The sequence below is a fragment of the Peromyscus maniculatus genome, chromosome 5 (genome assembly GCF_049852395.1).
Source record: "Peromyscus maniculatus bairdii isolate BWxNUB_F1_BW_parent chromosome 5, HU_Pman_BW_mat_3.1, whole genome shotgun sequence".
Lineage (NCBI taxonomy): Eukaryota > Metazoa > Chordata > Mammalia > Rodentia > Cricetidae > Peromyscus > Peromyscus maniculatus.
In genome coordinates, this window is record NC_134856.1 from 118,183,569 (window position 1) to 118,209,283 (window position 25,715).

Sequence of the window (25,715 nt, forward strand, 5' to 3'; positions counted from 1 at the left end):
AGGACAAGCAGAGAAGAGAATTCTGGGAACAAGAAGGTTGAGTCAGGAGACGCTACCAGCTACCTCCATGATGAGAAGCAGATGTTAAGATGCTGGTAAGCCACGAGCCATGTGGCAACTTATAGATTAATAGAAATAGGTTGATTTAAAATATAAAAACAATTAGCAAGAAGCCTGCCACAGCCATATAGTTTTTAAATAATATAAGTCTCTGTGTGTTTTCTTGGTTGGGTCTGAGCGGCTGCGGGACTGGCAGGTGAGAGAGATTTGTCCTGACTGAAAGACCCTAACCCTTCAGGCTTACACCCCCCAAGCCCCAGGAAATGAGAAACTAAAAATCTAGTTCCAAGGGCAAGCTGACTCAGCCATTGTTCAACCACCCCTGCCATAATGTAACAATGTAAAAAGATTTCTGTTAAGAGATGTGCTCAACTGTGACGGGGATAGTTGCAAGTGTCCCAGGAAGGACCACTGTGACCTTTGTGTAAACTCCACTCCCACCCTCATACCCCCCATTGAGGTGTCAGGAAGAATGTACATGTGGACGTGACTGTACCCACTCTGTGATCAGACCATGATCTTGTGAAACAAAATTGTATGGGAATTGTAATCTTATGGCTTTTGTGGGCTTTTCCTTTAAAAGCCCCCATGGGGCTGCAATAAAATGCGGCTCTTGCTCTTTGGAGCAGAGTTTGCCCTTCTGTACAGTCGCCAATAAACCTCTTGCTATTGCATCAACTGGACTGGAGTCTGGGTGCTTGGGGTGCCCACTCAAGAAGGTAGTACCATGGGTCTGGGGTCTATCACTGACCATGAGCCAGGCAGGACCAGAAAAACTCTAGCTACAAAATCTTTTTATGGCCAGGCGGTGGTGGGAGGCAGAGCCAGGGGGATCTCTGCAAGTTCAAAGCCAGCCTGGGCTACCAAGTGAGTCCCAGGAAAGTCGCAAAGCTACACAGAGAAACCCTGTCTCCAAAAAAAAAAAAATCTTTTTATAAAAGCTTTAAAAAACAGAATCCAAGGTCTCTCTGTGTAACTTGGGCTGACCTGGAACTTGCTCCTTTAGAGCAGGCTGGCCTCCAACTCAGAGCTTTGCCTGCTTCTGCCTTACAAGTGCTGGGATTAAAGGCTCACACCACTACGGCCAGCTTATACTTTGTATTTTTCACTTGTGCTTTTATTTTATTTTGTGGAACGGTCTCTTGTAGTTCAGGCTGACTTCCAACTCACTTTGTAGGCAAGGATGGCCTTGAACTCCTGGCTCTCCTGGTTCCACTTCCAAAATGCTGAGATCTCAGGTGTCTACCACCTGTCCAGTGTTTTATATTTATAGTCTGTATCACTTTGGTCTAACTTCATTTCAGCCTCAGTGGCCACAGGAAGCTAGTAGTTGACAGCACATGGCTGGAGGGTGAGCATTGCTATAAATAAAAGCAGTCACAGCGAATCATTACTACATGCTTACAGAGTTGCTGTGCGCTTACAGCCTGCCCCCTACTCTACTGAGCACTCAAGGCTTTGTGTGCTCATCAGACCTGATCTTCATAGCAGTCCCCCATCCCAGGGACTATTCTCAAATCTATACTCTAGATGAGGAAACAGTCTCATAGACTAAGAACTCACCTAACGTGACACAAGAAACTGAGCTGCAGAAGAGACAAGACTAGATCCAGACTCCTAGCTCCACACTGTTTCTCACCTCTCAACATCGTTAAGCAATCAATAGACTTTGAGAGCTTGATAACTCCAGGTTTGTTAGGATTCTGTACATGTGCTGCTTGGGGTCTTGCCTGGTGCCTTATTACATCATCAACAGGCGACTGTGTCCCAGCCTTAAAGCCGGACGTGCACCCCCACACTCTCTCTCTGCGCCTCTCTTTCTGTTTCCTCTCTGCCAGGCCTGGCTTCTCCTGTCCTATCCCCTCTTCTTTCTAACGAAGCCCATTCTAACTCTGGTAGCCATGGCTTGTGACTCTTCCGCCGAACAACCAGTGCCGGTTATCCTTTCAAGGTTGACACAACTGAAAACACATATATTGGCTGAACACATCATGAGCCATATCAAGTGGGGTTTCATCTTGACTTCATTTTTGCTTTTCCAGGGCTTTGGAGCATGCTGGGTACTCTGCCACTGGTTTGCACCCCCAGCCCAGCCCAAATGCTTTGATGGGTAAATTCATGTTTTGAAAGTCATCACAAAGAATAAGCAGATCTTTTCAGAAAATCCCCCTCCCCGAACCACAGGCCAAGCAAACAGCACAGGACTGGGTGACTGACAAGCCACATAAAGGGCTGTGTTTATTATGTTCCCAAGCTCCAAGAACTGCCAGAAGGATTAGTTTAGGGAAAGTTGGTTTTCTCCAGTCTTGACTGACAGTTAAAATCAAGCTCTTTCCCTTCTCCCCTTCATCCTTCTCTCTTAAACCTGCAGGGCCAATGTTCTCAGCCAGGCTGAGGTGGGGGGTGGGGCTCTTTTCTCCTAGGCCTCCTCTGAAGTGTGACTAGGACTGGATGTCCTTCTGTCAGCAGAGGAGAGAGTCGGCTGGCCTGGCACCTTCATGGTGGCGCATGCATAGCAAACACCACCTCTAAGTGATTGTTCTGGATAATTCAGCTCTTCTTTTTCTTTCTTATTTCTTTCGGGGCTAGGCTGGGCTAAGGACGCTACTCCTTAAGCCCCATCACTGGCTCCCAGCTTTTCATTTGATGTGATTTACCTTCAGACTCTCCAAATAAAACCTTGATTTCCTCACCCCCCCCCCAATTTGGGAGAGACTGGTGTTGAAATAAAAACATTAGCTCTGGCTTACACAAGTCAGACATTGATGTCTCTCTTCTGTGAACATAGTCAGTCCATGGTGGCCCCCGTGAGAAGAACCTGAGGTTTGTTGGAAGTGAGGAAGAGGCAGAGTAAGGAGCTGTGTCCATATCCCTAACATGGTTCAGAAATTCTTCTCTTCATTTGCAGCACTTTCATCATTAAATATAAAAGACAATTTAAAGACAATTTCTTCCCCAAAGGAAACCTAAATACCTGGAAAGGCCATTTCATGTCTGCCCGTGTATGTGTATGAGATGTCTGCTCTACTAATAGGCCTTAACAGAATTTACCTTCCTGGAGGGTGAGTATGGGCCCGTGTATAGAATTAATACCAAATGATAAAGGTGGTCCTGATAAACCAGCCTGCCTCCAGCTTGAGCTTGAAAGCTATTCCTGTTGACAATTAAATCTGTTTCTCAAGGATTAGGCTATGCCCCGCCTACACTCTTAGCTACCAATAGTTCTGTACTGCCTGTTCCACGAAACGGCCACCATGCCTGTTTCAAAAGGTTGTTATGACTACCTTGTTATGACAACGTTGTTATGACCACCTTGCCCCCATGCCTTTGTTTCAGGAGGTTGTTAGGAGGACATTGTCAGGACTGCATTGTTATGACCACCTTGCCCCCATGCCTTTGTTTCAGGAGGTTGTTGGGATCAACTTGTTATACTTACGTTCTGCTTCTGTGACTCCTGCTTATTTGCCTCCCAAATCACCCATTTGGAAACACCCTACCCCTGAGCTATAAAAACCTTACCTTCCTCATGTCCAGTGCTTATCTCTTGAACCCCACCTTTTGGAGAGACAGCCCATGCACACAAATAAAGCTCGCTTTATTTAATTAATTTGGCCATGATTTGGGTCAGTGGACTTTCTCCTCACATCTGTGGGATTAACAGTCCCAAATCTTACATTATTTCCATTGCTTGATACAGGTATGCCTAAAGAGACACACCATTTATTTTATTTTTTATTATTTATTTATTTATTCATTCATTCATTTATTTGTTTGTTTATTTGGTTTTTGTTTTTTTTTTGTTTGTTTGTTTTTGTTTGCTTTTTCGAGACAGGGTTTCTCTGTGTAGCTTTGCGCCTTTCCTGGAACTCACTTGGTAGCCCAGGCTAGCCTCAAACTCACAGAGATCCACCTGCCTCTGCCTCCCAAGTGCTGGGATTAAAGGCGTGCGCCACCACCGCCCGGCTTTATTTGGTTTTTCAAGGCAGGGTTTCTCTGTGTAACTTTGGAGCCTGTCCTGGAACACCCTCTGTAGACCAGGCTGGCCTTGAACTCACAGAGATCCTCTTCCCTCTGCATCATCCCAAGTACTGGAATTAAAGGCATGCTTCACCACCACCCAGAGAGACACACCATTTCATGTTGTAGCTTTTAGTCAATTCCCTGCTTTTGCACTAATTTTTCCAACATGACTTCTGGATTGCCCTACACTTTTTTAAGGGGTCTTAAAAACTCAGGTTGTGCCCAACGCTTACTTTTGGTGTAGAAGAGTAGCAGGTGTGATGGTGACTCTTTCTGGATTTGGAAGTGCATAGGAAACACATCTGCAAGAGGATGGTTGAGGGCTTCCAGAGAGGTTTAACTGAAGAGGGGAGCACCATCCTTAATATGTGAAGCACCAACTCATAAACTGGAATCCTGTAATGAATAGTGAGTTCGAGGCCAGCCTGCTATACAAAATGAGTTCCAGGACAGCCAGGTCTGTTACCCAGAGAAACTCTGTCTTGAAAAACAAACAAGAAAGGGGCCCAGGGAGCTATCTGAGCATTCCTCTCTCTGCCTCCTGACTGTGGACACAGGCCACCAGGTACCTCCAGCTCCTGTTGCCTCCAGCGAAAACTGATCTTGATCTGTCAAGCCAACAATCTTGATCTGTCGCCAGGCCTTTCCTACCGTGCAGCACTCTTCCCTCCAGATGAATGAAGATAAAGCCTTCCGTCCCTAAATCGGTTTGTTGGGTATTTTGTCCTGAAAGCAGCTAATGCAGAGGTGTAATAAGCCGCCCTGGTGAATTCTTCCCTCTAACGCGTCAGATAAGCCCGCTGTCATTTCAGTCTCCATTCTCACGTTTATCACTGAAGGATAGTGAAAGATGCCGGTAAATACCCTAACTGGAAAATGGTTCTTGCCATTTTTCTTTCACGCCCCTAAGAACTTGCGGAAAGCCAGGAGAGGGGAGCAAGCTTTCTCAGTTTACCCGCGATGCCCTGTAGTTCTCAAACTCTGCCAGGAGATGGCGGTAGGAACCAACGACAAAATCCTTCTGCTCGTCATCTCAGCTTCTCATTGTCCGGTGGACACTTCCTGCATCTAATCTGATGCTTATGAAAACTATTTCCTCCTTTCAAAAGCACAAGCCCAAACAGAAACTAACCTCGCCCTGCAGATCGAGGATGTTTGTGCCGTTCCAGTTGTCGAACCCTCCCAGCTACGGCTTTAACTGTCAAGTATTTTCCCAGCAGCTACAACATGTCCGTTCCAGGAAGCAAAGTGAGAAAAGACTGTGGACTTCCTCTGGGCTGGTGGGAAGGTGTGTCTAGGGGCACCACCCATCCAGCCACTACACAGATCCCAACTCCGGGAAGCGGAGCGGGTGTAAGGATGCGGCGGTGAATAATAACCGATTCTGGGAGAGTGACTTTCCCAAGGCCTGAGCTGTTCAGCCCACATACTTGCCCAGAGGCAGCACCCAGCTGTCTAGCGCACGCAAACACAGGTCTCATAGCGTCCTTCTGGGAGATGGAGTTTAAATGGCTATGACAAACTGAAACACTTCAGAACGGCTCCACAGCTGCGGGGGCAACTCAGACAGGGAAGGTCTGGAGAAGTCACGGTGAGGCGTCCAGACCTGATCCAAGGTTAAGCTTCCGAGATGGGGCGAGTGGAGAGGGGTGTCACATGATCAAATTAACTTCACTTAGAAGTGACCATGAAAAGTCAAGTTCATTGTATCCTTGAGTCTCGGTATTTGGTTGATTGCTCCTTTGGAGCCTCTGATAGTATATCATGAAGAATGCTGAGGAAAGTCTAGACTGTACTCAGACACCTTTCTCTACTGCAGGAAGGAAGCAGCTGGAGCACCGGAGGGCCTTGGCTTTGGGATCTGGAAAAGCAGTCGAAGCTCTGGAAACTCCATTTCCTCGTTTCCTTGCGTGTTAATTAGAGATGGCAGTCCTGACTGGCAAACTGTCGGGAGGCAGAGCAGACTGGCCACCAAATGATGTTCAAGCCAGATAGTTAGAAGACAGATAATTGTACTGGTAATTTTGAAGATCAGACTTAGAAAAAAAAAAATTGTCAGTAACAATACAAAGAACCCCTATATACCTTTTACAGGCTCTCCGAACATTAAGTTACAACAAAAGCATGCTGCAATGATCAAAATCAGAAAATAACCATCTAGGGCTCTTATATTACCTAACCCTCAGCCCTCATTCAAATTTTACTAAGTGTCCTTTTCTGGCTCAGGATGAAACAATGAATCTATTGTCTGGATCTCTCCAGTCCTCTTGAACTTGAAGTTGCTGGGTCCTTTTTGCTCATGACCTTGACACTTCTGAAGACTTTTGTAAACTGTGTTGTAGTTCAGGTGTATCTGATGCTTCCTCTTGATCAAATGCAAGTCAGGCTACTTTGTGTGGAATCCGACAGGGGTGAGGCTCCAGCACATAACACCCAAAGGCTCTTGCTGTTGACTTATGCATTATAGGATGGTGCCCAGAAGGTCCTCAGCCATAATGTTACAAATTGTGTATGTGTAAGTACCTCTGCCCTCTCATATTAGCACATTTATAGTCTCCACCTGAAATAGCTATTACCATGGTATTTACCAAATGCCGTAGAGATTTGTACCTGAAAAATACATTCTATTGATTTTGGGATGCGGTTATCTGGAGAGGGGTGTGTGTGTGTGTGTGTGTGTGTGTGTGTGTGTGTGTGTGTGTGTGTAGGCTTTGCATAGGCTAGACAAGTGGGCTGTCACCAAGCTACATCCCCAGACTTTCTGATTTCTTTATAATGTAAGTGGAGGATATTGGGCCTCCCAGACTCTCGCTTCCATTTTGTGCTTTTATTATTTTACAAAATGTTTTATTTTGTGTTTTAATAGGTCTTGTAGGAAACTGAGAGATTATCCAAATTATAGTGCTGATTTGAAAACTCACTGGACACTCATTTAAGCCCTAAGTCTATTCCATCGCCACTAATACTAGCACACACACACACACACACACAGAGAGAGAGAGAGAGAGAGAGAGAGAGAGAGAGAGAGAGAGAGAGAGAGAAACACATGTGCATATGTGCACACACCACACAGACACATCAATGCACCCATACACAGAAGCAGCATCCCTCCCCTAACCCAGAATCTATCCCCCATCCTACACACCTTTGCTAAAACTCGCTGTCTTACTAAGACTACTTTGCTTCAGCCAAGAATTACTGAGAGACCCTTTTCTCTCTGCATGAAAATGCATCAGAGAACCCCTGGAGTTCAGCTTCTCAAATTCAGCTCCTGGGGGTGGCCTGGCCAATTCCAGGCTCCCCCTGAGCAAGCCTTTCCTTTTTATTGTAATGAGAGAAAGGTCACCTGCTGGCTTGGATAAGCATCACTAAGGAGTGTTGGCTTCCATGGCACCAGGAGCCACAGGTTTAAGGTAAGGATGAAACAACATTTCAACTGGCGGGTAGGAAGGGGGCCCTGCCCAGGTCAGGAGGAAGGTGGGAACTCACATAATGAAAAGCCGCTGGTGATAGACACCAATTTCACACCTATTACCCAGGGGAATGACCTCAAACCAGTCCTGGGCGTCATTTGCAAGTGAATTAGGTGTGCCACTTAGCAAGCCTTGCAGAGGGATGGCCTGGCTCCTACCCTGAAGTCTCATGGAAACTTGTACGATTTTCCAAATCCAAGTCAGAGTGTGTCTGCCTTCACCCAAACCTGTTCCTAATGCCTTCACAGGCTCCGTGAAGCTGGAACAGACCAGGTGCACCCACTGTGTGAAACCTCCAAAGTTCTCAAAGGCCCAGGCGTCTAGGTGCAAACCAGATTCCTTTCATAACACATGTGCAGGTCCGGCCTTATGCACCTTGCGCTCTAAAGTAGGTGTGGAATGTGTGTTCTTAGACAAGGGAGGGCTCTGCTTTAAGGCCATTTTCCAGAAACTGGAGTGTCTCTGCATCCTTCTTTCTTGAACGTGTGTTTCCTCAAAGCCCAGACAATGCTACTAGGCAGGGACAAAAGTGGCCAGGCAGTGGTCATATTCAAAATAATGGTGCAAACCAAATGATTGGATCCTTTCTTAGGGAACATTTGTTGTTCCCTGGCATGGGAAAGAAACTGAAGTTCCTGAGGCCAGCAGGCACTGATGTTTACTTTAGCTCAGACTTAAGCTACATGGGAACTGAGGTTTGTAGGAAGAAAGTCCAGGTGGAAATACCGTTATGATCTAACAGTGTGTTTCTAAAAGCACATACACCCACCTGGAGCACCAATGATAAAATGAACACATTGTATAAAGATACTCATAGGACAAATAAAGAGAACTGAAGGAACACAGGTTCCCAACCACAAGTCACTCAACATGTGGGCGAATGGACCAGGCGCAGGAACAAAAGTGTTCTTCTGAATTTCATACAAAGCCATGAACCATGGTGTAAGCCTCTCACCCCGGCACTCAGGAGGCTGATGCAGGAGGATCATGAACTGAGTTCCAGGCCAACCTGGCTTGCAAAGCAAGAAAAAAACCACTCTGACTTCATTCTTTAAACTGCACATTTTACAATAGGGACATTTTGGTTTTTCTCTTTGCCTCCCTGTTTATTTACTTGTTTATGTACTTATTTTGACTCTAGAATAACAGTAGAATTACCATTACTCTAGAATAATGGTAGAATGAAGAGACATCCAGAGACATACCCTGACAATTCCCTCTTACATGCAAGAGTGTTTCTTAGCTAGCTTGCAAAAAAAACCTGGCAGTTTTCCACAAGATTTCAAAAATAGCTTAATGGCAAGATGGCTCCCACATTTTTCCATGAATACATTAGAAACAGATTGATAACTATTGAAACATAAGGCATAAATCCTACCACATTCCGTGGAATCTAAAACTCCATCTGTATAAGATGCTGCTATTTCCTGAAGGTGCAGGGAAGGAAAAGTGCTGATCATAAGCCAGGGGTGTCACACAGCTCCCTTAGTGCCTGGAATTCTCCTTTTCAACCTACTGGAGACCACGGCTCAGCAGATGAAGCTGCTTGTCCCAAGCTTGGTGATCTGGATCTGATTCCCAGCCACATGTAGTAGAAGGATAGGAGCAATTCCTGCAGGTTGTCCTCTGACCTCTGAATGTGCTCTGTGGTGTGCCCCCACACACCCATGCAAGCACATGCACACACACACAAATAATCATGTCAGACCTTGGTATGAAAAATTTTAATTATATACTACTTTCTGCATATTCAAAGAGGAAATACAAATGGAGCACGATGTACCTAAACCCCTTACATTCGAACTCTGTTGAATCACTTCAAGATCATTTTTATTCATGTCTTCCCAGACACTATAGTGCTGTCTATGAGCCATCAAGAGCTCCCTGGAGATGTTAAGGGTATGTGTCTTGGTTAAAACGATCCACAGTGATCCCAGAAGTTTGGAGCCACAGACAAGAGTGCAAATTCAAAGATGGAGAGCTACAGAATGCTCTTCGGGATTTTCTTCCAAACCCATGGTAACAGTACCCAGAGCTTTAATGTTCCCAGAGGGCCAGCAGCAGCTACAGCTACTTCACCTAGAAGTCCAGGTTGAAAGCAGTGTGGATTCTTGAGACTGAAAGCATTCCCCTCACCATCAGGAGACTGAGCACTCACGTTCAACAGTTTCTTCCCTCTTGCCTTCTACCTCTACTTCTCGGCTTCCCTCCAACTAAGGATATTACAGCTACCCAAAGATAAACTCTAGGAAGGGAAGAAAACCTGCCATCCATAATAGAAGTGGGGAAGACTCAGAGACAAACCCGTGACTTAAAGAGTAGCATGCTTAGGACTCTCCAGGGCATCTCGGGCTCACAGGCTTGGTGAGTCAGCCATGCAGGAAGCCAAGCAGCAGTGTTGTAAGAAGCCAGGGAGGCTTCTCTATGGGGGTGGAAATAGCACCAGCTAGGGTGGGGCTGCCCAGGGACACTCAGCTCACCTCACCTTGCTAAACGCCAGCTTGCTCATCTGTAGAGGATGGATGACTCCAGTACCTGTCTCACGAGACTGTCAGAAGGGGTTAGTAATGCATGTAAACGCCATTAATACATGCCAAGGACACCGTGGTCCCTCCACTTTTCCCACACTCAAAATGCAGAGCCAGGTATCACCCTGAGCACGGAAAGAAAAACAGAACTGAAGGGGAAGCAGAGGCCCCCGCCAAAGCTTGCCTGTGTCTAGTTCCCTGAGCTTCACAGGCGGGAGGGCACAGATCGCCTCGATGTTTAAATTCTCTTTTTCCCCAGGATGTACAGAAAACAGCAGCTTAACACTGGGGGCCATTTTCGTATTGTTATTCTCATTCTCTATCGCACTTGATTGAAAACAGTGGTGTTTTAAAGAATCGTATTTGGACAAGACTGAGCCTTGCCCTGTGCTGTTGATGATGGAGGCACAGGCTCTCCTGTGGGAGAGACAAGTCCAGTCACGGGAAGAGGAAAGGCAGGCGCTCGACCCACCACACCCCTGTGCAGCTTGCTCTCAAAGCTCCTCTCCCCTCCCTTCCTCAGACATGCCCACTGCAGCTTTCTCCTCCCGTCTTGTGAAATGCCCCAGTCCACGGCAAGGCACACAAATGCGAGCCTCTGCCTTCCAGGAACCGAGCAAAGCATCTGCCCTGGAGTCAGATCCAGTAAAAGGTGGGGCCAGGCCACAGCCTCAGCCACAGACCCAGTCACAGCCTCGGCCACAGAGGGTGGGTGGGAAGCCCAGAGTGTAATCCCAAATTCAGCAAGACTTTCTCTTATGGCTTTGGCAGCTCAACCAATCATTTCGCCTTGGTTTCCCGTATCTGGAAGGGGAGCTACAGGTTTACCTCCTTTACAAGCCTGCTGCAGAACTGAGGATGTGGGAGGGCGGCTGTTTTGCATGCATTGATGGATGGAATGCAGAGGGAGTAGCAAGTACCACTAGGGCATAATTGTGGGCAGGCTCCCAGCCCCACCCTTCAGCAAACCATATTCCTGGGAGACTGGTTTCCACCATTGCTCCCAGCTGTTTTAAATATAGTGGGCCATTTTCTCCCCCTGCCTTGCCTCATGCTATTTTTAGTCCACGTTGGTTTATGTCTCCACTGTGGCAGCAGCATCCCTTCCCTTTGAGCATCTGCATCTTTTCTGGTACCTCCACGATATCTCACTACATCTTTCTCCGATTTAGGGGGCCCAAAGATGAAGGCCTCAAGCCTGCCTGGTCTGCCTGAGACAGGCTTGACCCCAGAGCAGACAGATGCTCAACTCAGGAAGGCAGGACAGTGAGCATGAGTGAAAGAAGCAGACGATGCATCGGTGCCTTGTGGCATTGGCCGCTGAGGGAATGTCTGGGGACATCTGGGGGTTCAGAGCAACCTATTACATGTACCTCAGCATCACCAGCATCCCTTGGCTGCTGTCCCCAGACCCTTTTGGTTCCTGGTTCCAGGATGAGCATGTGTCAGGTGGGGTCTCTTAGGCTTTCCTCCTGAGGTAGGAAGGGCAGCAGTAGGATGGTAAACAGGGCTCAGTGAGGTGCTCTCAGCCAAACCTGTGACTGAGATAAGACATGAATCTGACACAATACAAAGCAGACACCAGAGTTTGGATCTTCAATGTCTCCTAGAGTCCTGTATGTTAAAGGTTTCATTTGCAACTTGAGTTCTTTTTGCAAGGTTGTAGAAACTTTTAAAACTTCTGACTGAAGGTAGGTAGAATAGAAGTTAGGCTTGGGGAATGTGCCTTGATGGATTACTGGGACCACTAGCTGACTCCTCCAGCTCCCTCATCCCCCTCCTCTTTACCCCCCCCCCTTCTCTCTCTCCCTCCTGTTCCCTCCTCTTTCCTTCTTGGCTGTCAGGAGTTGAATAGCCTCCTTATCATGACCTTCCACAGGCTTAAAAACAATGAAGCCTGGGGACCACAGACTGTGAACTCTGAGCCAAAACAAATCATCTCCTTAAAGGTGCTTATCTCAGCCAAGGCAGACTTTTCAGACCTGCAATCCCAGCTGTTTAGGAAGCCTGAGATAGAAAGATCCAAACCTCAAGGCCTGCTAGGCTACAAAGTGAGTTCAAGGCCAGCTTGGACAACTAAATGAGACTTTGTCTCAAAAATTAAAAAAAAAAAAAAAGAAAAGAAAAAAAGAAGAAAAGGAAGGAAGGAAAAAAAAGGAAGGAAGGAAGGAAGGAAGGAAGGAAGGAAGGAAGGAAGGAAGGAAGGAAGGAAGGAAGGAAGGAAGGAAGGAAGGAAGCGCTAGCTTTCTATGGTACATGGTATGGTGCATAAGGCCCAGAGTTCAACCCGTGCTTCTGACAAAACAAACAAACAAAACAGAAAAGCCGTTTATGAAGTATTTTGCCACAGTGATAGAAATCTGATCAACACAACACGCCATCAAACCTCAATCTAGAATACAATCCCTGGGCCGCCTTTCTGGTAATTTCCTTTGGTTCCCATACGATTGCTAGTCAGTGTTTGTTTTATGTGCAACCCAGGAGCATCCTGAGAGTGGAGTGTCGACACTGCTCCCCAGACAGCAGCCCATGGGGTCAGAACATCATTGAAGGAAGCCCGGATCCCCGCTGGGAGGACAATTTTGCAAGCAGCAATTAAGGAGCCATTTTTAAACTTGTCTTTCGAAAGAAACCAAGAGTCTCAACTTCTGGCTGCTGTGGTTGGGCCTCAGTACACATGTTTAGAAACCCCAAACAAAATCTTATTTTACTACTTATATTTATCTACACTTTACAAAAATGGTGGGTCTATTTCTTACTCCATATTTACCGGCCACTTCAATGCTTCACATGAAGTGTGATCCACTGACACAATCTTTTGGGCAGGAAGGGGACAGAATCTCATTAGACAGCCCTGGGTGGCCTAGAACTCACAAAGTAAAACAGATTGGCCTTGAATTTATGTCAGTCTCCTGCATCAGTCTCCTAAGTGCCGGTCCTATAGGCCTGAGGTAATGGATGCCACCATCAAGTATCTTTAACCAATCCTACAGGTCCCTGCATTTCTTGATTCTGCCATTCACATTTCCCTTTTCTTCCACATGTCTAAAATCATAATTCATCTTGAAATGTGTGTGCCAGGCCTCCATACTGAGAGTTATGGCCTGACCTGTGCCACCATCAAAATTCATTATGTAGATTCTGTGGTAGTTTGAATGTAGTTGTCCCCTATAATCTCATAGGAAGGGGCACTATTAGGAGGTCCAGCTTTGTTGGAGTGGGTATGGCCTTGTTGGAGGAAGTGTGTCACTGTGGGGGTGGGCTTTGAGGTTTCCTGTGCTCAGGATACTGCCCAGTGTCTCAGTGACTTCCTGTAACCTGCAAGATGTAGGACTCTCAGCTATTTCTCCAGCACCGTGTCTGCCTGCATGCCACAATGCTCCCCTTCATGATGATAATGGACCGAACCTCAGAAACTGCCACCTCAATTAAATGTTTTCTTTATAAGAGTGGCCATGGTCATGGTGTCTCTTCACAGCATTAGAAACCCTAAGATTCCTTCTTCTAGAACCTCAGACTGTAACTGTATTTGTGCCTTTGAAAGGGTAATTAGGGTAAAATGCTGTTACAAGGGTGACCTGTGAGTCAATCTGAGTGGTTATCTGCTAAGAAGAAGAAACTTGGACAGGGACACCAGAGATGCTCATTTACAAAGGACAGGCCATGTCAACACAGTAGCAAGCTGAGCACCTGGGCACCAATGAGAGACCATATGGGAAGTCACATTAGCCATGAACAGTCACAAATTCTGCTGCACAGCTTAGCCCATAAATCAGTACATAAACAATAGGTGTAAACCATGATCTGTGACCAACCACATCTCATACGCTTCCTTCAAAGTCTGGCGATGACCAGTTAGTGTCCAGTTCATGCACAGAAAACAAACAGTAGAGTATACTCCCTTCTTGGCTCCAAATGGCAAATCCACGCGAGGCTTTTTTTTTTTTAAAGATTTATTTATTTATTATGTATACAGAGGAGGGTGCCAGATCTCATTACAGATGGTAGTGAGCCACTATGAGGTTGCTGGGAATTGATCTCAGGACCTCTGGAAGAACAGTCAGTGCTCTTAACCTCTGAGCCATCTCTCCAGCCCGAGGCTTTTTTATTTTTGTTTTGTTTTTAAATGGGTAATCTAAAGAAGGAATTATGGCCAAAGAGAAAAGTGCTCATACTGGAAGTGAACAATGAGTGAAATGTAAGTGGAATTCCAGGAGTTTCTGACCCCAGAGTGAAGAAGCCATTGCTACCTTCTGTGGGATCCTGAGTTGAAGCTAGAGGATGCAGACTAAAGAGGCTGCCACAGCAGTTCACATTGAAGGAGATTTGGGGCTGCTTCATGGCACTGAAAAAATACAAAGGATAAAATAATGTGGGCTTACCCACGTTTATAGGAGTGTGACAGTTCACCAAGCCACTGAAATGGTAGCTGGTCTGTACTATGAGTTGTACGGTGAGGGGAAGGTGCTGTTCAGTTTATTCTCAATAAAATTTTCACAAATAAATAAAAGAGCAGCATAACACAGCTTTATAGAAGAAGGAAATCCTGGTGCTCTGAGGCACAGTGTGAAGACCACAGCTCACAACAAAGCTGTTACACAGTTGAAGATCTAGAAAAGAGATGCTCGGAGACTCAAAACACAAACAGAGAAACGGGAATGGTCCTCTGATCAGCATTGTGTTAAGTGTTGAAACATCACCCCATTAATATGTGGAACAAATGCATGTGAGTAAGCACTGGATAAAATTCTGCAATTAGAATTCCAAACTATTATCAGCATAGATTAAGGGCGACTAGTTTGCTTATTGGGAAAACATGGGGTGAAAAAATCCAGAGTATAGATGTATCTGTTAATTTCTTCTTCTATTGTGTCTACTAACTTAGAAAACGGATTTTTTTTTTTTTTGCCAGATCTTGCTTCATTTTTGAGGATATTAGGGCCAGATTCCAGCTGTACATTCTAGATTCTAAGTACATATTACATAAATCTAGAGTCCAGATGTGTATTATACACTCTAGCTATAATGTTTTTGACTCTAGATAAACACAAATTCTTCCCTAGCCATGATGCTTCACTCCTAGAATCCCAGTTTACGGCCTGAGGTAGCAGGACTGTGAGTCTAGGGTCAGCCTGGGTTACACAGTGAGAGACTGTTGAAAGGAAAGAAAAGAGGGGCGGAGAAACGGGAGGGAGGAAGGAAGGAGGGAGGGAGGAAAGGAGGGAGGAAGGAAGGAAAGAAGGAAGGGAGGGAGGGAGGGAGGGAGGGAGGGAGGGAGGGAGGGAGGAAGGAAGGAAGGAAGGAAGGAAGGAAGGAAGGAAGGAAGGAAGGAAGGAAGGAAGGAAGGAAAACCCTGCATATTCTTGATTCTCTGGACACATTCTTCTCCAGAGGCCTTAAATCCAACTGCTCTTCTTCCCAATGAAGAGAATGTGAGAGAAGCAGCAGTCTGGGTATTTCTAGGCAACATCGCTAAGCATTCTATCAGGAACATAACCTGAGAAACTTGTTAGGGGTCTTGATTATGCCATGAAGCTAAGTTCTATTAAATAATGATAATATGAAACCTGAAGTGATTCTGGGGTGGGGAGTCATTATTTTTTAATGTCTCTAATACAGTGGTTATCAACTTTCCTAATACTGCAATCCTTTAATACAGTTCCTCGTGTTGCAGTGACCCCCAACGATAAAACTATTTTTGTTGCTACTTTATAACTATAATTTTGCTACTGTTATGAATCATAATGTAATCATTTGTGTTTTCCAATGTTTTTAGGTGACCCCATGAAAGGATTGTTAAACCCCCAAAGGGGTCACAACCCACAGGTTGAGAACCACTGTTCTAATCCTATTAAAGTTTAGCTTACCTGCTTTTATTTCCATATATATTTACAACCATCAGCAAGAGAATATTTATGGTGTCAACAGAAATTTTGAAGTGTCATCTTTATTTTAATTTTCATGAGGTTGCTCATAATTTTCCTTGTTGCTTTGTAAAATTGTTCCCCACAATTTCAACTAACACGGCCCTTTCTACACTAGTAGACTACTGTGCAAAGCAAAGACTGTTGGGGATACTGTGATACAGATTCCCTTCTCTCATGTCCATGATCACTTGACACATACATGGCAGTGATATAAGGGATCCAAATTCCAAGGTGTAAGGCACATTATGTCGTTAAAATGTCATGGGTTATCTGAGCCACTGAGAAGCTGTTTCCAGAAGCATGGTTGCTCCCCGTCTATTTGAGGAGACCCTGTGCTGTGGACAGATAGGCTTTCTGATAAAGCAGAAACCATCTTTTCTTTCCAAACTTAGAGGCCCCAAGACAAAAAGGAACTATGCCAGTCATGGGAACCACTTGAGAAGATGGAACTGTGCTGGTCATGGGACCATTTGATCCATTTTCATGGCAGCCACTGCCTTCCCATCACTGTGTAATATCTGAATCTCCTGTATCTTTTCTGTATCTTTCCTCTACTTCATGTGAGCACATTTCTAGGGAGTGAGCCATGTCAGAGGAAATGCTGTAGGACTTGGAAAACCTTCTGAGCATGGAAAATATAAACGAGCCATCAATATTATCTTCCAATTCCAACTATCACTGTTAGTGACGTCACTGTTAGTGATGTCTTTGGTGGATCCCCGCACCCACAGCACTTGCACAGCTAAGGCAGAACAAAATCTAGAGGGTCGTGCCAGTGAGACTTTGTTTCTCCAAAACAGAGCAGGAAATGAAGAGGGAGGAGGAGCTGGAGGGAGAGGAGGAGGGAGAGAGAAAGGGAGGAGGGAAGAGGGAAGAAGGAAGGAGGGAGGGAAGAAAGGGAGGAAGAGAGGGAGGAAGGAAGGAAAGGGGGAAAGGAAGGAAAATCTTAAATATGACAACCAGGTAGTGTCTTCATCAAACCTTGTATATCAACACTTTAACTCATGGAATAGCCTGGAGCTTTAGGATTCTAGAAATTTCTATCCTCTTCATAGCCCCACTACTGCAAATGCTGATGTGAGTGTGTGCCCGTGTAAGTTCATGTGTGTTGGTGTGAGTGTAAATGTATCTTAGGAAACCCCAGACTGCTTTGCCCAGAGATGCCCCATACAATTCGAATTAGCTGGAGAGGGGGATCAGAAAAAATATTCTCTTTATCTTCCTTTTACTGCTAAACCTAGAGGGCTGAAATGCCATGGCATGACACTTGTGGCCTTCACCTCCTCAACCAGATCCGTGACCCCATGGGATTGGGACCCTTGAAAGGGCACATACCCTTTCCCTTGTCCCATAGGTCTTTCACACCCACCCACCTCCCCATCCACTCTATGGTTACACATGCACATCCAACTTCTTGCTGTCTTCACCATGGCTACCAAAGCCTCCGCCCTTTACTTTCCTAAATCAAAAACTGGCAAAGAACCCTAGGAAGTGAATGTCTTCCCAATGGGCCCAAGTTTTGCAACATATTCTTTGGAAAATAAATCCTAACAGAATACCCGGAAGTCATGGAATATACTCATTAAACATAACTGGCAGTTAAGCCCTGAAAATACCTTAGGATTCCCAACAAAGAGAGTTTTTTGTTTGTTTGTTTTGTGTTTGGAGACGGGGCCAGGCAGGAGACCTAGCTTCTACTTGAGAGTAACATTTCGTTTTCATTTGGAAACCACCAGCTCTGTACTGTGCTAAGAATGTTTCAAGGTCCAAAAGCCTTGGGGAGGGGGGTGCGGGGGAGGGTGATGGTGTCATGGTACATTTGTACTTTGGCCCTAGAAAAAAAAGTGCCCTGTGTTTCCATTCTCAGGAAAATGCACACTCAGGTCTTGCCTTGTGCAGCCCACATGGCTTCCTTTGTGGTAACAGCCCATATTTCACCATTTTGCAAGGACACAAGTCAGAATGAAACAGGATCCACCCTGATGTCCTTATCTTCACTTGGATACAGCTGCAAAGACTGTTTTCAAGTGAAGCTCCATTCACGGGTCCTGGGGACTAGGGCTTCAGTGGATCGTCTTCTGGAGAACATAAGTCAGCCTACAATGGTCCTCATACAAAATGTAAATGTTGGACATTTGCTCAGGTCGACAGGAAAGGAGAAGACTCAGTTAGTCCCCAAACTAGTGGTCAGTCTTTGGGAAGACCTTAAGTGTTATTATGGCTCCCTACTCCCACATTAGAGTGAATACCCAGAGCTAGGCACTAGATAGAATCATGGCTAATGTCCTGCTCACAATGCTCCTATTAGATCCAGTAGCATGTGGTAGACAAACCCTGGACCCTAAGTACAGAATTGTCCTTAGCATACTCAGGAGGTGGTCAGCTTCAGCATCAATTCCATGGGCCATGGTGTAAAATCTACCATAGTGAAAGACACCAAATAGAAACCTTTGGGAATACCCCAATATGTCAAGATAGTACATAAACAGATCAGTCAGTAGAGCATTAGACTCTTAATAACAGGGTTGTGGGTTCGAGCCCCACATTGGGTACCAAAATGTAGGGTTTTGTTTTTGTTTTTGTTTTTTCACTCTTTGATCTTTGGGGTCCTGCCACTCAGCTCCCAAATAAATACACACATGGAAACTTGTTCTTACTTAGGAATGCCTGGCCTTAGCTTGGCTTGTTTCTAGACAGCTTTTCTTAACTTAAATTATCCCATCTACCTTTTGCCTCTGGGCTCTTTATCTTTCTATATACCTTTCTTTTCTTCTTCTTTTTTTTTTTTTCAAGACAGGGTTTCTCTGTGTAGCTTTGGAGCCTGTCCTGGAACTCACTCTGTATCCCAGGCTGGCCTCGAACTCACAGAGATCCACCTGGCTCTGCCTCCCACGTGCTGGGATTAAAGGCATGCGCCACCACTGCCCGGCTCTTTTCTCCTTATTCTGTGGCTTGCTGTATAACTGAGTGGCTGGCCCCTGGAATCCTCCTCTCCTTCTCCTTTTACTCTCCTTCTATTTACTCTCTCCTGCCTATCTATATTGGCCATTCAGCTCTTTATTAGACCAATCAGGTGTTTTAGGCAGGCAAAGTAACACAGCTTCACAGAGTTAAACAAATGCAACCTAAAAAATGCAACACATCTTTGCATCATCAAACAAATATTCCCCAGCATAAACCAATATAACACATCTTAAATTAATATTCCACAACATAGTACATTCTGGAAAAGATGGAGGGTATTTGTTTGACCATGAAAGACTTCACATTCCCTATAAGTTAGGAAGTCTAGTGCCTGGTGTACCTTATTTGTTTTTGGTGGCAGCATATCCCACACTTGGCAACACTGACCTCCTTTATACACTGGATGACACTAACAAGTGTTAACTTTAAGTGGAGCCTTAAAATTCAGACAAAGGCAAACACATATTCCACTAGAGCCATGTGATTTGGTGAACTCCTTGGATCTGGAGGTATTAATAGTGGGATCAGATGAATTATAGGACAGAAATGAGATTTTCAAGATCTAAGCCATACCAGTTATGATCACACATGCCTATAATCCTAGCAGGAGTCTATAGAACTTGAGTCAAGCCTGGTCAATTTAGTAATACACTGTGTCAAAATAAAATTCAAAAGGACTGTGCCGGAAGCACAATGGTTAGAGCACTTACCTAACATATGGGAAGCCCTAAGTTTGATCCCTAGTGCTATCCCTCAAATTTTTTTTCATCCCAAGCAGAAGAATACAGCATAACTAAGTTAAAGTGGCAATTCAGGGCAATTCCGTGCAGTCTGTCTGATAGTCAAAGGTGTCTATTTAACTTACAACAAGTAAAGGAGAGTTGGTCACGGGATCCAGGAGAGGTGAGCTAGCAGCACATATAGAGGGCATCACTTAGCTACAAACACCAGTAGCCCAGTCTGTGTAATCTTCCCCATCGACTGCACCAGGATTCCTCCCCAAGACTGTTTCTGTGGTCACACTGGAGTGCTAACATGCTAACTTTGGGTGACTCACGTTAGACATATAAATTCAGTTCCCTGGGCTAGAAACACACTTACCCAGACCCTTGCCTTCAGTGGGATTGGTGACCCTCCTGTCTGTGCCAGCTTCAGTCTGGAGGACAATCATCATGACCTTTTCAGGAAGTCTTCTGAGAGCTTGTTAGCTTTCACTCTCAGGTACCAAGGGGAGCTGCCAATTCAGATGTGCTTTGCTTGCTTGCTTGTTTGTTTGTTTGTTTGTTTGTTTAAAACAGGTTTTTTAAATGTAGCTCTGGCTGTCTTGGAACTCTTGGCCTCAAACTCATAGAGATTCATCCGCCTCTATCTCCCCAGTACTGAAAATCATAAGCTACCATGCCCAGATGTGCTCTGAATTACGATGTGACATCATATGAGGTGACATTATCCTCTCCTAAAGTTTAAGAAGGGATGGCATTTCCAGCTGAATGGGATCTTTCTGATTGCTCCTCCCAGGGCCTCTTTGAGGATAGGATATGGAAGGCAGGCATGGGGTGAATGTGGAAAAACCTAGGAATAAGATTGCATAATTCACTCTGGATTCCCAAGTCATCAGCAGGAAGGTTCCCATGAAAGAACTACATTAAAGACTATTGACCTTAAAGAACTGTCAATTCAACCATCAAATTGAAGCTTCCTGGACCAGGGCAGAAAGACATGGTGCTTAGCCGTGAGGACAAATCTTCACAGCAAAAGTACATTAGACACATATTTAAATACATCTTGACTACCCAGAACTCTAAATCATTAGATTTGAACATCTTGTTGTACAGCAATTTTCTCTAAATTTAAATATTCTATCCAGGAGGGAAAATCCTTGCAGGGGACAGGAGGTAGGGGCACAAGTTTTGAGAAGTTCCTGAAATTAACAAGATACACAGGACCCTTCCCAACATTATGGGAGCAATAAATAACTGCTAGGGGAAGAGGCTCTTCAATCAGGAGAATTACCTGGAGATGTTCTGGCCTGTCAACCTGTCTGCACATCGTAGAAATCGCTGTAGGGATATAACTTTTGAGTCTGCACATCGGCTGGAGTTGGCTTTTTGATGATGCAGCTGCTTTTGAGCCGTCCCTACACCACTCACCTATGGGACTTTAAGTAACCCTAATAAATTAGTTGATTCACCAAGTTGAGCTTTGCTGTAATCGTTACTTTGGTCCGTTGTTGGTTCTGTCTTGGGGTAAATAGATATTTGCTTGAGTCTTCCCAGCAAATGTGTTACCCAGCACTCGTCCACTCATCACTCCATCAGTCCATCAGTCATTGTGCATTCCACACAGGTTGTCAATTTTTCCATACACGTTAAAAATAAAATCCTTTTTGTTAGACAGAAGATCCACAAAAATAGCCTCCCTGACTTAATCGATGGCATGAGTAAGAATTGTGCTAGACACAACAGACACAAAAAAGAATAGGCCATAAAGTTCACCGAATGTAACTCGGTGTCTAAACTCACAGAGATGACCACAGAGATGCAGGAGATGGTGGTGAGAACACATTCAATGGTTCTGTGCTGCCTTTCCCAAGTGAGGTCACGGTAAAGGCAACCAGAAGAACCATAACTCTTTTGAGGTGCTTCTTTATTGAGCTTTCTCAGCCAAGCTGCTTCTTCTCTTCAGCTTCTCTTTGGTCGGTTCTTCATTAACCAGAGTTCCATAGGATACCTGTGGAATGACATCAGAGACTCCTGGGTCTGCCTGTTCCAACAGCCCACTCTGCACCCCCCCCCCAAATTATAATTGAGTTATCAATCAGAAAGCCCCCTTCCTTTCTGCTTGCTCTCATTCTAGAATCTGGCTTCACTTAAAGGGTCTTTATCAAAGAATTCTCCGATCCACACCCTATAGATCATAGTTAAAGAACTACAAAAGAAGAAATCATGAAGCATCCAGGGAAAGATCAAGGCATGGGTCGCCCTGGCTTGTATTTGCAATCCTGATCAGAATAAGCAAGGAGTCTTCACTGGCATGGATTTCCTAGTTCATTTCTCATTCTGTGTCGTACAAGCCCCGAAGATGCTCACCATCGGGCAGAATCGGGGGTGGGGAGGCTAAGCTGCAGGGCTGGTGAGTGGCACAGAGAGCCCATCTTCCCTTCAAGAAGTGCTGATCATTAAGCTGGGTATGGTGGCGCATGCCTTTAATCCCAGCACTTGGGAGGCTGAGGCAGGTGGATGTCTGTGAGTTCAAGGCCAGCGTGTTCTACAAGCTCCAGGCCAGCCAAGAACACATAGTGAGTGTTAATATTCTGACCCGCCCCTTGGGGCCGCCCTGCATCCTGACATGGAAGCTTCTTTTTAAGAAAAAACTCCACCACCACCACCCCTTTCTCTCTCTCTCTCTCTCTCTCTCTCTCTCTCTCTCTCTCTGGTTTTCTCAAGGCAGGGTTTATCTGTGTAGTTTGGTGCCTGTCCTAGATCTCACTCTGTAGACCAGGTTGGCCTCAAACTCAGAGATTCGCCCGGCTCTGCCTCCCAAGTGCTGGGACTAAAGGCGTGCGCCACCACCGCCCGGCCTGAAACTCAATTTCAGAAAAAAAAAAAAAGGTGATAAGGTTGGTGGATAAAGGTGGGAGCAACAGGTTTGGGTCCAGTCTGGAAGCGGAATTGGTGTAGATGTCCTGTAGCTGATAGTCCTTCGTACACCAAAGTCTGTGCAAAGAAACTCACTTATAGAGCTCAGCAGCTTTCGTACCCCTGTGAAGTAGTCGTTTTTTTCCATCCTCTTTAGGCTTTCACATTGCTGTGGTTTAGATCTATGTCACCCGAAATGCTGATGCATTGAAGGCTTGGTCCCTGACTCCTGGTAGTATTTAAGAGGTGGAGCCTGGTGAGAGGAGGTGAAGTCATCTGGTGGGGCCAGGTGTCTTTGAAGGGGCCATCAGGATCTTGTCCTCTTTCTGTCTCCTTTTGCTTCCTGGTCACTAGGGGCCATCAGGATCTTGTCCTCTTTCTGTCTCCTTTTGCTTCCTGGTCACTTCCTGAGCAGCTTGGTCGGCTACATGTCCCTGCTCCATTGTACTGCTTTGCTGTAGGCTCAAGGACAGCAGGGACCAAGTGATCATCAACTGAAATCACAAACCAAAACAAACATTTGCTCCTTAAACATTCACGAGCTCGGGTGTTTTGTGATCAGTAATAGAAAGCTGATGGATACCATGGTGATAAGTGGCATGTGCTTGTGAAGAGGCTCTAAGGATCCAGCCATGGATCTAAGCAGCAATGTGTGGCACCCAGTCTGGGGGTGAGCATTGTACAGGACAGCCTGTACAATGATTAGAAAGGAAACGAACATGCTAGGCTGAGACCCACACAGAGACAAGATGCACTCAGGGAAAAGGAAGTAGGAGGAGAGCTGGCAGCTTTGAGGGAGAAGCCAAGTTACTGGAAGATGTTCTGTGATTTAGGAAAGAAAAGACATAAGATCTAATCCAAAAAAAATTTTAAATCAAAAAAAGAAGAAAAAGAGAAATCCATTGGTGAGAAAAAGACCAAAATGTACAGAGGGAGGATCAAGGGGGTCATCGTTCCAGAGGAGATGGTCAAGGAGGGTAGAAATCTAGTCATGGGAAGATGTTTATTTTCTAAGAAAAGAGAGAGAGGGAGGCAGACTGGGAAATGTGGAGACTGTGGAGGGCGGGGGCAGGAAATGCAGGAGGCTCACACCAGATGGCCTCAATCTTCTAAGTGAGAAAGTTAGGCTGGGCGATGATGGGAGACAGGGCTGGAGAAGTCCCTAATGGCCACCGGGGTCTGGGCTGGGTCCTGGGCCAACCACAGCTGTGCTTCTCAAGCCTCCCTGTGAGGAGAATGGCGAACAGTGTGGCAGTGCAGACTCCTCCCGGGAGACATGCCTTCTGCAGAACTGGGGTGGACCGAAATCTGTGTCATCAGGATGGATTCAGAGCACACTTGTCGTCAGGCTCTTCAGAGAACTCATGGGTGTGAGAACTGTTGAGCTCAAGGAGATCCATAAATGGCTGGAAAACATGACCTTGAGGGAATCACTCTGAATTCTTTCCTCCGCCAAACTCCTCTACCAGGAAGCTGTTAGGAGAGAAAAACAGAAGTGGGGTATATCTGTGTGTCTGTGTGTCCATCCAGGATGAATGAGTGTGGCCAGGTCTGCCCAGGAAGGTGAGGTATATCCCGGAGGGAGGGGTCTAGCTAAGGCAGCAGAGCCCAGCAAAAACTGAGTCAAAAGAAAGAGAACTTCCTCTTCAGAAGGGCAAGGTCTGGAAAGGGATTGACCTAGATGGGAGGCAGGGTTCTAGTAAATTAGTGAAGTCTAGCCAGGAAGATGGAACTGAACCAAAATGGTGGGTGGAATCGGAACTCCATTTCCGGGAAGATAGGATCTCCGAAAGAGGATAATCTCTCCAGAGTGGTATGGTTGGAGGTCTGGAATGTTGCATTCAATGTGCTTGACCATGGCCCACCTTTAGCAGCGAGCAAAGTGAAGGCATGAGCGGTCTGGCAGGCTATGAGGAAAGTCAAAACAGAGAAGCCAAGGAAGATAAGAGAAACAAGGGAGAGGTGGAATCTCAGAGTTGGGGGTGGGATGTGCAGGTGGTCCCCATCTAGCTCGGAGGGGCATATTCCCAGGAACACACTGCTTAGACCAATTGCACCTTCTGGGGCAGGTTTAGGGAGGAAATTAAATTTATATGGCAATAAGCACATTCTACTGATTTTCAAGAAATGGACAAAAACAGCAAACAAACAAATGAACAGCCTTGCAAATGTTTTCGGAGGCTGTTTCCCAAGATTCTTGTCCTTCTATGGTAAAGGCAACTTGAGAAAACCAGCTGAAGAAGCCTGTGGCCTACCTGGCTTTATTCAGCTCGCTTCCTTCCCAGCATCTCCACCTTGTGGCCTCAAGAGGGTGCTGCTCCATTTCCTAAACTCCCCAAAGGCAAATGATGTGTTCCAAAGGCCCCACCCTCAGTATTCCAGCAAAAACCTTTAAAGGGGACCTAACACTCACAGGGAGAAACAAGAATACAACAGCTTAGCTCCTTAGTACCTTACTCATGGTCCCCACAGGAGAAATGGTAAGACCAACCCAAAGCTTGCAGAATCCTCCCTCACCACTATTTCCAGAGGCTCCTGTTCGAAATTATGAGCATCCTGACAAGGCTCCCCCCCACCCCCACCCCCACCCCCACCCTGAGACCTCGATATACAAATCCACGCTGGAGAAGCAACGGCCTAGGCAAAGATGCTGTTTCTTTGTCCCCAGCAACGTGGGCACTGACTCCACAGCAGCCACCTCAGGAACAGTCTCTTGGACCTACCACAGCTCAGGCTCAGCATTTAGTCTGTCCCTTCCAGGAGGAAAGCACACCCTTTTAAAATGTTAGTTTTTTCCCCCCAAGGAGTATATTAGTGACTTTTGCTGTCACTTTAGTTACTTTGCTTGTGGCTGTGACAGAGTGTGGGACAGAGGTACCTTACAGGAGGAGACGTTTAATTTGGTTCAACTTCAGAGGACAGTCCAGCTCCACAAGGAAGGCACAGCAACAGGAGCTCCAGCTGGCAGATGCCCACACCTTGGAGGGGACACAGAGATGGACGGGCCTGAGACAGGACAGAGCTACAGCTATCAAGGCCGGCCCCTCCTGGCCCATCCACCAGCTGGGTCTTATTTTTCAAAGGTTCTACAGCTCCCACCAAACA

General features: G+C 45.8%; 2 long non-coding RNA genes across 4 annotated transcripts in view; one reads left to right on the forward strand and one right to left on the reverse strand.

Moving 5' to 3' along the window:
- Positions 1 to 5,051: 5,051 nt before the first annotated feature.
- LOC121829586 (uncharacterized) lies at positions 5,052 to 6,469 on the forward strand. Its single transcript, XR_006072555.2, has 2 exons — positions 5,052 to 5,368; positions 5,900 to 6,469. It is a non-coding gene; the product is annotated as an uncharacterized LOC121829586 (long non-coding RNA).
- Positions 6,470 to 12,320: 5,851 nt separating this feature from the next.
- The window catches only part of LOC121829587 (uncharacterized), a 105,479-nt gene continuing 92,084 nt past the window's right edge, over positions 12,321 to 25,715 (reverse strand). The window contains exons 5-7 of one of the 3 annotated variants that reach the window (XR_013051578.1): positions 25,489 to 25,588; positions 22,707 to 24,083; positions 12,321 to 21,702 (exon numbers count right to left, since the gene is read on the reverse strand). This is a non-coding gene — a long non-coding RNA (uncharacterized LOC121829587). Of the gene's footprint in view, positions 24,084 to 25,488; positions 25,617 to 25,715 lie in introns of all 3 variants that reach the window. The other 2 variants (XR_013051577.1, XR_013051575.1) reach the window with 2 other exon arrangements.